General features: G+C 34.4%; 1 pseudogene; it reads left to right on the top strand.

The window, feature by feature from the left end:
* LOC116027610 lies at positions 1-10,226 on the top strand (annotated as a pseudogene).
* The last annotated feature ends 4,041 nt before the right edge of the window (positions 10,227-14,267 follow it).

The raw sequence follows: 14,267 nt of genomic DNA, 5'->3' as shown, positions 1-14,267 counted from the left end.
ATGAGAACTATTTTCCTGCATTTTTTGTTCTCCCTTTTCTTGCTTTCCATGCACAAAATTTCCCATGCAAGGGATACACTCACTTCCACTCAGTTCCTCAAAGATGGAGACACCATCATTTCATCTGGTGGGAGCTTTAAGATGGGTTTTCTCAGCATCCCTGCTGGTTCCATAAACCGATATGTCGGTATATGGTACAACCAAATTCCTGTTCCAACAATAATATGGATTGCCAACAGAGAAACTGCCATAAACACAACATCTGCTATCTTGAAGATCATTAATCCTGGCCGATTAGTTCTTATTGATGCCAAGAATGACACTATATGGTCATCTAACACATCAAGATCAGCTCAGAATCCCATTGCACAGCTCTTGGATTCAGGGAATCTTGTGGTGAGAGATTCAGAAGATGACAACCCGGAGAATTTCCTGTGGCAGAGTTTTGATTACCCAACTGATACTTTTTTTCCAGGAATGAAGCTTGGGCGGAATTTAGTGACAGGCCACGAGGTATATGTGAGGGCATGGAAGAGTGAAAATGATCCATCTTCAGGGCAATTCACAGTTCATTTTGATCCAACGGGGTACCCACAGAGTGTAATAAAGAATGGTCAAGAAAAGGTATACACAACAGGACCCTGGAATGGTCTGCGATGGAGTGGAACACCTGGAATAAATCCAGATAATCCTCATTACAAGTACCAAGTGTTCATGAATCAGAGGGAGGCTTATGCCAGATATGATATCATTAACAACTCCATTCTCCATTTTACTAAGGATAGTTTTGACTAGTTCTGGTGATTTCCAATCCTTGACATGTATGAATGAGACACAAAGTTGGGCCAGTTTCATCAAAGCTCCAATGGATATTTGTGACAACTACGCAAAATGTGGTGCAAATGGAATCTGTGACATAGCTGGCTCCCCAATCTGTGGATGTTTGGAAAATTTTGTGAATAATACCAGAGGGGGATGGGATTACTGGTCCGATGGTTGCCATAGGAGGATACCTCTGAAATGCAAGAATGGAACAGATGGATTCAAGAAGTATTCTGGGATAAAATTGCCAGACAATACAAATTCTTGGTTTAACACAACTATGAACCTTAAAGAGTGTGAGCACAAGTGTTTGAGCAATTGTTCATGCACTGCTTATTCAAGTTTAGATATAAGCAAGGGAGGAAGTGGTTGCTTGCTTTGGTTTAATGACTTGTTTGATATTCGGTTATTGTCTGAGAATGGACAAGACATTTACATCAGACTCGATTCTTCTGAGATACCTGCAGGTAAGGATACAAAAAATTTCCATCTACTGTATACAGAGTATTTATTTATTTATTTTTCTGAGACATCGTGTACATACAATTGTCTACATTTAGTTGGATAAAAGGTTGAAGCAACTAACACTTGCATGATACTACAGAGGAATTTCGTGGTACTACAGAGGAATCTGGTCATGCTACCTCAAAGGGGAAGAAAGTACAAATCATCTTAGGTTCTTCGTTACCGCTAACTATAATAATCTTGCTAGTTCTGTGCTTTGGTTTGTACCTCTACAAAAAGAGTAAGGAGAAAATGATGAAGCTGAAAGAATGGTTAGAAATACCGTTATTTGAAATGTCTACCATATCAAGAGCTACAAATAACTTTCAGAAAACAATAAACTTGGAGAGGGTGGATTTGGAGCTGTTTACAAGGTAAGTATATAAAACTAAGTCTACTTCTAAAACTTTAGATTCAATCATAACATTTACACGTTGTTTATTACAAATATTCAGGGTGTTTTAGAAGACAAACAAGAAATTGCTGTGAAACGACTCTCAAAGACTTCCAGGCAAGGGCTACAAGAGTTCAAGAATGAAGTAATTTGTATTGCCAAGCTTCAACATCGCAATCTAGTAAAGCTCTTTGGGTGTTGTATACAAGGAGAAGAAAAGATTTTGGTCTACGAATACATGCCAAATAAAAGCCTAGACACCTTTATATTTGGTTTGGTTTTCTAATCTCTCCCTTACATCAATGCACTATAATTACTTCATTATATATTTTGTGAAACCTTAAGTTGATTAACATCCTTTTGGTAGATGAAGCAAAGAGCATATTACTTGAATGGCCAAAACGCCATTCCATTATTAACGGAGTTGCACGAGGATTAATGTATCTCCATCAAGATTCTCGACTAAGGATCATTCATAGAGATCTTAAAGCAAGTAATGTTTTGTTGGATAACAATATGAATCCTAAGATTTCAGACTTTGGGTTGGCAAGAAGTGTTGGAGGAGATGCAACAGGAGCAAATACAAACCGTATTATTGGGACATAGTTAGAACCTTTATATTTTGTTATTTATGTTGAACCATCAGTTGTTTTCTATTAAATTTATTAATACAATTGTTTTCTTTGATGCAGCGGATACATATCACCTGAATATGCTTTTGACGGAACATTTTCAATAAAATCAGATACATTTAGTTTTGGCGTTTTGTTGTTGGAAATTGTGAGTGAGAAAAGAAATAGAGGATTTTTCCACCCAGACCACAATCTCAATCTTATTGGTCATGTAAGTCATAAAAAATTACACTTATATATATATATATATATATATATATATATATACACATACATACACTTCTATATGTATTCTTATTTATCTAAATTCACTTTGCAGGCATGGAAACTGTATAAAGAAAATAGGGCATTGGAACTAATTGATGTCCATCTTGCTCCATCGTGTGATATGTCTCTAGTTCAAAGGTGTATCCATATTGGATTGTTATGTGTGCAACAACATTCAGAAGATAGACCGATCATGTCTTATGTGGTAACAATATTGTCTAATGATAGTACCTTATCTGAAGCAAAAGAGCCTGGATTTTTCACAGAACAAAGAATAAACAAGGGTGATTGCTCTTCAAGCACACCGGGAACAGGTTCAAGAAACGAATGCACCATAACTGTCCTGGATCCTAGGTAGAGCATGTACAATAATAAAACCCTTGTAAAATAGTTACCTTTTGGTAAAGAACTTTTACTGCACTTTCTTTTTTCTTCTAATAATATGTGTGGTTGAAGTTGTCAGAAATAATTTATTCCTAACGTTGATTTATATAACAAAGGAATCGTGCTCATATGAATCAAGTGAGAGATTGTTGTAATAAAGGCTGTAATTCCATAAGGTACTTATGTTGATGATGAGTGTGTATAAATGTAAAATTACTGGGTGAAATTTCTTCCCTTTCATTCTGTTAAAATATAAGAGTTAAAATGTATGTTAGAAAGGTTATGGGTTCTTAAATGAGGTTTCCTAGTCCTAAAAAAATTTATATTCCTAGGAGGAGGGTTTCATCATATTTTATAAATACTCAGGAAAACTCTAGAGGAGGTGATACATTCTTGATTTATTCAAACTAAAGATTACATCTACAATGGAATCAAATAAGCTTTATCTTTATTTATGCTTTAATTAAAAATCTATGATCAAACATTGTTTAGTTGATTGATTTAATTTACCTGCGGTTCATTGTTATTTGTGCTTCCGTGAGGTATAAAGGTTGTGATTAAACATTTGGTATCAGAACCTGCATACAAATTGATTAATCACTAAAATTAGAGTTTATATGATATTTGGAAATTTTTAATTATAAGGTTTAATTAATTGTGAGTTTATTGATTCTCATTGTCGAACGATGTTTTGTTAATAACTGGAATCAAGAATCAATTGAAACCATTGTGTGCATACTGTTCATGTTATTTGTGCGTACTCTTTTTATATATTATATGGATGAAATTCGCATCACTGGCGAAGGTTTTCTTTCGTTGATGATGGAATTGAATACGTACTGTACATTGCTATATATATTGAAACCAAATTTTGTCTTATTTTTATCAACATATGTGTTGTATATGTATGTACTATTCTATATATATATATATATATATATATATATATATATATTTCCATACTATCTGTAATTGCACGTTTGGAATCATCAACATATTTGGATGCTATGTTCGTACTGTTCATATGCTTTTGTCCATATTATCTGTAATTGTATATGATTTATGTGTTATATGGTTTGACACTATCATTATGTATTATATGTTATAAGAAAATGATATATCTGGGACATTTTGTCTGAATTCTCGATAATTATGTAATTTTATTTTACTTTGTATATTCAATTTTTGATGTTATGAGGCATCGTTGAGGTTATAATTTTCTGTTTACTTTTCAGGCCCATGCAATATCAGCACTTACGAAATAGCCCTGACACTAAAAATTTGTTAATTTTAATTATTTTTTATATTAGTATATTTAAATAGATTTTGGATAATATTGATATTATCTAATTTGTTAATTAGATAATATCAAAACAGCTTGAATTTATCAAAACTCTTCTATCCTACAACTATAAATAAAATCTCCATTTCTATGTAATTATCCTAGGAAAAATCATCGAAGTAGCTTTGAAGCTTATTTAGAGAATTAGAGATCATGATCATGAAAATAAAAGCCATAAAAGTCCCATGATCTTGAATGTAAAAGTTTCTCCTTGAAAATAGATCAAGCCAGTTTCTCCTTGAAAATAGATCAAGCCAGTTTCTCCTTGAAAATAGATCAAGCCATTTGAACCCGGAGGCCTTTCAAAAGAACAAACATACAAGTTCTTCAAATTCTTTGAAGATCAAGCCACTTGAAATCCGAAGGACCTTCAATGGAGCGTTCAAGACATTAATTGAAGAATCAGAGAATCATATATTCAGAGCTTGTACCCACACCCACATTGATACTTAACATGTAACAGGAATTTTGAATTTCATATATATATTCAATTTTTTTTTGTTCACAAGCCCTCAGGAAGAAAAATTGACATTTTGTCTGAGGTAAGGTGTTTTATATTGCTATCTTTTGTGTTTACACCAATCTGCTGGATTCTCAAACTTGTTTAAGATGCCTTTTTATTCCTAAGTAAATAGAACTCCTTGAAGTCATTATAATTTTGATTCCCATTGATATTTCATTCATGTTTGCTAGCTTTTGTATGTAAATACTCATAGGAACTGCCTTATGCTGTATAAATGAGATGTTCTCAGGGGTAGTGGGGTGTAATTGACAAATAAATGTAATATTTAAAAAAAAAAATACATACAACACAGTTATTAGTAATAACCGACGCTGTATGTATTATATATATATTTAAAAAAAAAAACCTACAACGTCGATTATTATTTAATAACCGACGTTGTAGAGTTTTATTTGTAAATAGTTGACGTTGTAGGTTTTTTTTTTTTTTTTAAATCTTTCAAATTAATCGACGTCTTATGTGTACCATACAACGTCGGTCTAATCAATGTCGCTTTTTAGCCGACGTTAAAAGCCTTTTGTGTACTAGTGAAATTAAGGTTTAAATACATAAATAAATTATTAGCATAAGGGGAGTGTGTTAGTCACCATCCAAAGTGGCACACTCAAGGTAATAGCTAAATAATAATTATTTATGTTTACAAAAGTTTATCGTACACATGGTATGTATTTTGCATCACTGAATGACACCAATGATTGATAAACATTTGTGATCATTAGCACATGATTCTAGTGGTCACCCAAAGGTGGACCCAATTAATGACAATTTGGGAGGGTGTGATTCTTGTTTTGTTAATATGTAGCGTATGTCCAAAGATGACTTATATATTAAATTTAAACTTGATCAATAGTCTCATTAAAGTATGAGTGAATAATGCTGCATGTCGGTAAATTGACATTGTGTTTAAATTTGACCCAAAGACGGATTTAAATCCAAACTTAAAGTCTATCAAACATAGTATGAATAAATGTTTGTTACTCAAAAGCAATTGTTATGTGAGATAAATGTTTGCAGTGAACACTGGCGTATCAAGCATATGGTTAACATCTACAACCGACTTAAGGGCCTAGGTGCTAGGCGTCGGGCGGTCGCCTAGCGTATCACCAAAACTTGAAAGTGCACTTTAAGTGAAAGAAATCCGTCCTGTGATCTTAACCGACAAAGGATCACAAAGAGATAAATCAGGTAATAAGGTTAAATAAAACTATATTTTTTTATAAAAGGGGACAAAGAGGATAATTTAATAAATAAATAATACTTCATTAAATAATTCTTAAAATATCCGGTTCGGCCAAAAAACTAGTTAGAGTTTTATAAATAATCCTAGCTAGGTTCATCACAATTGCAATGAATCTTCATCGCTTTCTAAGATTCTGAAGAATCCATTTAATTGATGCGGTATACTTGGTGTTGGTGATATGATGGTAAGTAAGTTGTGAACCGGCCTATACACAAAGGCTTGAAGAGTTTAAAGTTGAGTAAATTTTATTCCTAAACTTCAACATAGAAATTTTGTGAAGCTTCTAGAATGTTGCCTTCAAAAAATTTTATTACTGAATTTTAACATAGAAATTTTGTGAAGCTTCTGGGATGTTGCATTCAAGAAGAAGAGAAGATATTGATTAATTAGACTACGTATGTACTCTTTGGAATTGTCTCTTCTCCTAGTATTAATTATGTGAAATCAAGTTGGTCGGACATTTGGCATGATAATCACAATATTTCAAGTTTAATTTCTAAAAAGTTGAATTGTCTATTGTTCTTCTCGGTTTAAGCTGGTCAATTATGAATTTACTTTCCAGCGATTCTTTGTAAGTTAAAGTCACAAGAGCAGGTTTCATCCACCAGCACTTTATTGAGCAGCCGGCTGCGACTTTAAGCACCCGACTTCCAAGTTTCAACATGATATATATTTTTATGTTAAATTTCTTTGATTTCATTGTCTTTGAATAGTCTGTGTGTGTGGTTTGACTAATTAGCCTCGATCTCAATCTATAAGCAATAGATTTTCTTCAAGAAAAGCAAACCAAAAAATGTAAAGAGCCAACATTTCATTCAAAAAACACGTACGGCGTCATAATGATGAGAGCTTTTTTCCTCAATTTTCTCTTCTCCCTCTTGTTGTTTTCCATTCATAATATTTCCTATGCAAGTGATACAATCACTCCCACTCAATCCCTCAAAGATGGAGACACCATCATTTCATCTGGTGGAATCTTTAAGATGGGTTTTTTCAGCCCTACCAATTCACTGAATCGCTATGTTGGCATATGGTACAACCAAATACCCAATCGCACTGTAGTTTGGGTTGCCAATAGAGACACTCCCCTCACTAATACCTCATCAGTAGTCTTGAAGATCATCAATTCAGGCCGGCTAGCTCTACTTGATGGCAACAACAATTCTAATATCTACTGGCATACTAACACTTCCAGATTAGTCCCAAATCCGGTCGCGAAGTTATTGGATTCTGGGAATCTGGTGGTGATAGATGCAAATGATGAGAACCCAGAGAATTTCCTGTGGCAAAGCTTTGATCATCCTACAGATACTCTATTGCCAGGCATGAAACTCGGGGCGAATTTCGTTACTGGTCTTAACACAACTCTATCGGCATGGAAGTCAGAAAGCAATCCAGGGATGGGAGAATATAACCTTTCCCTTGACCCTGCAGGATATCCACAACTCATCTTAACAAAAGGTATCAAAGAAGTGCTTCGATCAGGCCCATGGAATGGTTTGGGATGGGGTGGATTACCTGGAATTAAAAACACCCAGCTTGGGGAAATTTCGGTAATCTTTAATAGGACTGAGGTTTCCTTCAGTTATAAGTATTATAAGAGCTCAATAGTCAGGTCGGTCCTGTCAAATTCTGGGAATTTAGAGATCTATATGTGGTCTGATGGAAAAGGGGAATGGAATAGTCTCCGTAGATTACCAACAGATGTTTGTGATGAATATGGCCTATGTGGGGCATATGGGAGTTGTGACTATAATAATAGCCCTGCTTGTGGATGCTTGGATAAATTTGTGCCTAAAGATTCAGGGGCATGGGACAGGGTAGATTTTTCTGGAGGGTGTGTTCGGAGGACACCTCTGAAGAATTGTCAAAATGGATCCTCAGATGGATTCTTGAAATACTCTGGTGTTAAATTGCCAGATACAAGGTTTTCTACCTTCAATACTAGTATGAGCCTTCAAGAGTGCAGGGAAGTTTGCTTGAAGAATTGCTCTTGTGTGGCTTACTCAAGTTTAGATATAAGCAATGGAGAAAATGGGTGCTTGCTTTGGTTTGGAGATTTGGTTGACATTAGAGTTCTACCTGTGGATGGGCAAGATCTTTACATAAGGATGGCTTCCTCTGATTTAGGTATGCCATCACTAATTCCAACTGACCATAATTTCTGTTAGAATCAAGTCCTTACCACTTACGACAAAAGCTATAGTTGCAAAAATGCAATTTTATTTCCTTACTTATAGACCGCCATCACATCGTTTGAAACACATTGGGTGTTGGACTTGGCCTTTTAATCCTTTACCGGCCTCCGTCCAACACCCTCAACCACCGGGTACTACACTCGACCCTTTACCGGCCTCCGCCCAACAATTTCTATAAGGCTAATAATATAATAATGCATCCACTTTTGTTGTTTCTTTTATGGGTGGGGATAGAAAATCCTTCAAGTAGTTCAAAGGGCAAGAAATCAAGAATAATCAAATTGACTTCATCAATATTGGCTGGAATTCTAGTGCTGAGCTTGAGCTTGACTCTGGTCATAATATTGTACAAACGGAAAATGAAGGAGATTCATTTGAAGTTAAAATGGGAAGAAGATCAAACACTATTTGAAGTATCTACAATAACAAGAGCTACTCATAACTTTTCGCTCAACAATAAGATTGGAGAAGGAGGATATGGGCCTGTTTACAAGGTAACAATATTTTTATTATACACAATTATATTCTTCACTTTCTACAATTTATAAATTTCATTTATAGGGCATTCTAGATGATGGTAAGGAAATAGCTGTAAAACGACTTTCAAAGACATCTAAGCAAGGGCTTGTAGAATTTAAAAATGAAGTCAATTCTATTGCCAAACTTCAACATAGAAATCTTGTGAAGCTTCTAGGATGGTGCATTCAAGAAGATGAAAAGATGTTGATCTATGAATATATGCCAAACAAAAGTCTTGACTCATATATATTTGGTATGATATTTCTATCTAAATTTTAATCAACTCTGATCCATTGTTACATTTGATCACTTCATCAATGTCAAGTTGGATTATTTTCCTTGATAGCATTCTTTTTACAAAGAAAATTTATGCTTGGAATAGAAAGTACCTTTCTTGGATTATTATTATTATGATTTTTTTTTTAAAATAGAATATATGTGATTAAATTGTATAAAAATATTGAACAGATAATAGAAAAAAATCAATACTTGATTGGTCAAAGCGCTTCAACATTATCAAAGGAATTGCTAGAGGGCTTTTGTATTTGCATCAAGATTCTCGGCTAAAAATTATTCATAGAGATCTCAAAGCTAGCAACATTTTGTTAGATAATGACATGAACCCAAAAATAGCAGACTTTGGCTTGGCAAGGAACATTGAATTAAACGAAACTAGAGCAAATACAAATCGTGTTGCTGGAACACTGTAAGATATCATTTTCATTTTGCATTCATTAATTTCGTTTTTGATCCTTGAACATGACATATTAAAATATCAAACACAGCGGTTATATGTCTCCGGAGTACGCTGGACACGGAATCTTTTCTATTAAATCAGACGTGTTCAGCTTTGGTGTCTTGGTGCTAGAAATTATTAGTGGGAAAAGAAATAGGGAATTTGCTCATCATCAAGATCACTATGAGAACCTTCTTAGCCATGTATGTCTCATTTTAAATCATATTTATTTATGTATTAATCTTTGAATTGAAGCCTTGATATAATAATTCATCTTTCCTCCCTATACTAATTCATCTTTATGATAGGCATGGAAGCTTTATAGAGATGGTAGGTCAATTGAACTTGTAGACGAGCATCTCGATGAACTACATGATTTGTCTCAAGTTCTAAGTTCAATCCAAGTTGGCTTGTTATGTGTTCAACACTGCCCTGAAGATAGGCCAAACATGTGTTCCATAGTTAATATGTTGACTAATGATGTTCAATTGTCCATTGCTAAAGAGCCAGGTTTCTTCACAGAAAGAAGAGCAATTGAGACCAAATCTCCTTCAAACAAAGAAAAATCGTATTCCATAAATGAAGTTACCATCTCAATGCTCAATCCCCGTTAAAAACAACACTTTTGTAATTGGATTATTTCTTTAATTTACTTGAAGTCACCATCTCAATGCTCAATAATTTTCTTTTGTCAAAATGAGAACTCTTTTCCTGCATTTTCTGCTCTCTCTATTCTTGCTTTTCATGCACAAAATTATTTATAGAGATCTCAAAAATCAAAATTAGGTAATGTTTTGTTGGATATTGACATTGAACCTAATGAGACAAAGAAATCGATATATTTTATACTCAAAACATATAATGAGTGAAAAAAAATTGATTATCAGTAAATCCATTTGAGTTGGGAATGAAGGTATATATACAATATCTGTTATGCTCTTTCACGTGTAGGGGTGCAAATCAAATCTCAAAATGAGTCTCCAAAAGGTGAAAATTTGGAATTTTTTTTTGGAAAAACTAAAAGTTAGAGAAGTCGGTAAATAAAAAATTTGTTTACTAAAATTAATTCTCCAACCTAATTTTCGATATTCCATTCTTGTCTTATTTTGGAGAATTATTCAAAACATGTGGGTGAATAGTGCTCAATAGTAATTTGAGGTCTTATATTTGAATCTTGAGGTGTGATTTCTTTTTCCCCCTTCCTACTTTCTTTCCTTTGTGATGTTTCTTCCTTCTTTTTTTTTTCTCTTTTTCTCCCTCCTCTCTTTCCTTGTTTCTTCCTCCTTTTTTTTTCTCCCTTCTTTTTCTTTCCTCCTGTTATTTTGGAGAATTATTCGAAACATGTGGGTGTTATTTGTCGTATATGATTCTCCCCACGTGTTTTCCCATCATCATAATAATAATATTAGGTTTATTATTATTTTGTTTTGTAATCAAATTATATATTAAAATAATTGAAATAGTTATAGTTTATTTAGTATTATGTTTTATTGAGACTTTTTGTTAGTTTTTTTTTATACATTTAGTATTATTGTATTAATTTTTATTTAAAAATTAAATTTATAAAATGAAATCAAAAAATTAGAGAAATGAAAAATTGAAGAAATGGAGAATGAAACTAAAAAAAAAATTGAAAAAATGAAAAATTAGAAAATAAAAAAAAAATGAAGTAAACGACCCATCATTTTCCATCAATAAAGTGAAATGCCATGTTCCATTAATAAAGGAGTTTTACTCCATGAACTTCCTAAATTTCTCAGCTCCCTGATGTGGGTATTGATATACTACTTTTTTATGTGAGTCTCAATACAAGTGTCTACATCAAAAATTTTGTTTGTGCTAGTCAAAATTGAAAGTATAAAATGAGAGTAAATATAGTATTTTCCTTAATAAAATGACCGTCTCATCATTACTGGATCCTGTTAACAAGAGCACATGTATATTTTAATTCTTACTTTTTTAGCAATATAGTTAAACCATTTCAGAAAGGTGATTGAAAGGACACGTTTTTTTTTTTTATGATAAACTACTAAGAATTTAATTAATTATAAGAACATACCGAATTTTTCATTTTGTCCTTCATATCTTCCACCCAAATTTTTTTTTTTTTTTTTTTTTTNTGAAGTAGTCTCCACATGAACACTGAAATTTTTTTTGGAATATTTTTTGACCAGATGTGTGTTGAGGACAAGGTGATGCATCTTGTAGGTCGAAAAAGATTGTAAGCTGTCTTAAAGGTGAAAGCTCCTGAGGAAGAAGGTTTCCAGATTATTTCATTTGCAAGAACAGTTGTGTTGTCATCTACTGTAGAGGAAACTGATTTCATGCGGCGCCAAGTGATTGAGTCAGAATATCTGGATGGTATGTTTGGGTTTGGGTGCAGGGCTCTCATATAATCGCTCCACAATGAACCACCTTTTCTGTATAAAAACCATAATTTTGCAGCAAAGGTAGATTGTAGTGCCGACAAAGATTTAAATCCCAGTCCTCCTTCAGTTTCTGGGAAGCAGAGTTTGGACCAGGAAGCCCAGTGTCGTTTGTTGNAGAACATGTTTTATAAGAGTGATTCTGCCGCCAGGAGAAAGAAGCTTTCTTTGCCAGCCTTGCAAACGCTTGTCGATCCCATCAAGAATATATTGATAGTAGCTGCATCTATTTCTTCCTTTGAATAAATTTATTCCAAGGTATTTGAAAGGGGTAGAGGATCTTTGCATACCCAACTCGCGAGAGATTGTGTTAATTCTGGTAGCAGGGGCAAAAATAGAAGTAACAAAGAAACTCTTGGAGAAGTTAATTTTCTGCCCTGAGGCATGTTCATATCCTTGAAGGGTGGATTTCAAATTCTGTAAGGATTTGCGGCTACCATTTGCAAAAATTAGGATATCGTCTGCGAAGGCCAAATGAGAAATGATCGGACAAGCCAGAGAGGAACTCTTGTACGGTTGAATAATGTTGGTTCCGATCTTTCTGACTAAAGCTCTTGATAGACCTTCTGATGTCAAAATGAACAGCAATGGTGATAGAGGGTCACCTTGTTTAACTCCTCTTGAAGGTTGGAAGAAACCGCTACTCACTCCATTGACGAGAATTGAAAAACGTGTGGCAGCGAGATTATTCATAATCAAATTGACAAAGGTAGGAGAGAAACCAAATTTGAGCAGAAGAGCACGCAGGAAAGGCCATGCAACACGGTCAAAAGCTTTCATCATATCAAGTTTGATTGCTACATTACAACCGCGACATCTTTTGTTGATTGATTGAATCAGTTCCATAGCCAGAAGAATATTATCCTGAATTGATCTTCCTTTAACAAAACCAGCTTGTTCTTGAGAAATTAGTTTTGGGAGAAAGCTGCGCAAACGTGTTGCTATGATGCGCGTGAAGATCTTGCTTACAAAGGTGCAGAGAGAGATTGGTCGGAAATCAGCAAAGGTCTCGGGGTTTGAGTTCTTCGGAATGAGGACAATTTGTGTACTGGAGATTGCTTGGGGTATTGGTACACCTGCAAAAAATTCTAGAACAGCTTTATAAACATCCGTTTTGATTATATCCCAGCAGCATCTAAAGAAGAATCCTGAAAAACCATCTGGACCAGCAGTGCTATCTGGGTCTAATCCCCAAATGGCAGTTTTGACTTCTTCGAGAGTGACAATCGAGTTAAGAGAATGGTTGTCGTCTGCAGAGAGAAGCGGAGGGATAAAATCCAGAAGATCATTCATATCTGTGCATTCTTCTGCTTTAAATAAGCTCGAAAAAAATTTTACTGCCTCAGATTGGATTTCATGTTGCTCCGTGAGGATGATTCCTTCTGAGTTTCGTACTCCACAGATGCGTTGTCTACGGATTCTGTCTTTCACCGTAGTGTGAAAGAAAGCTGTATTTGCATCTCCTTCTCGAAGCCATTTTACACGAGCTTTTTGCTTCCAGAAAATTTCCTCTTGCTTTAAAGCCAGAAGGAGAAAAGCTTTTTCCCGACTGAGAGTTTCTCGTCTAGTCTCGTTTGGTTCTTCATCAAATCGAAGCTGAGCTTCAGAGACTGCTTCTTCAGCGGCCTTGATTTTATCAAAAATATTGCCGAAGGTCGACCAGTTCCATTCACGTAGCTTCATTTTGAGTTTTTTTAGTTTGAGTGTAAGAGCCTTCATTCCTTCTCCAATAACCGGTTCCTGCCAGATATTTCGCACAAGATCAAAAAAATCTTTATGGGTGGTCCACATCTTCTGAAACCTGAATTGTTTTGGGACCATCAGTTTAGCATTTGTTCCTGAGAAGATGATCGGTGAGTGGTCTGAGGTTGTTCTATTGAGAAGGACTCCCGTGACTCCCGAGAATAGATCTCGAAAATCTATATTGAAGAGAATAATAGGACAAGTTTTTAGACTTTAATAAGAATAGGAATAAGAATAAAGAAATTAATAATAATAATAAATAAATAAAAAGACAAAGGGTATTAAGAGATGGGCAAAATTGTCTTTACGCTAACAAATTTATCTCTCTTTCTATCGATTTGCAATTCATGGGGGTATCCTATGAATTGCAATTCCCTCCAACAAAATCCCATAATTGGGACGTAATTAGACAACTCATTGAATTGCAATTCATTTACACTCAAATTACACTCAACCAAACACCCTATGTGAACGCTAAATCCCATATTATACGTCAAGAAACATTAATTTCTTTGAATTTTGTTTGAAATTCACACA

The sequence above is a fragment of the Ipomoea triloba genome, chromosome 8 (assembly GCF_003576645.1).
Source record: "Ipomoea triloba cultivar NCNSP0323 chromosome 8, ASM357664v1".
NCBI lineage: Eukaryota > Viridiplantae > Streptophyta > Magnoliopsida > Solanales > Convolvulaceae > Ipomoea > Ipomoea triloba.
The sequence above is the reverse complement of the archived record's forward strand: the minus strand, read 5'-3'. Positions and strand labels throughout refer to the sequence as shown.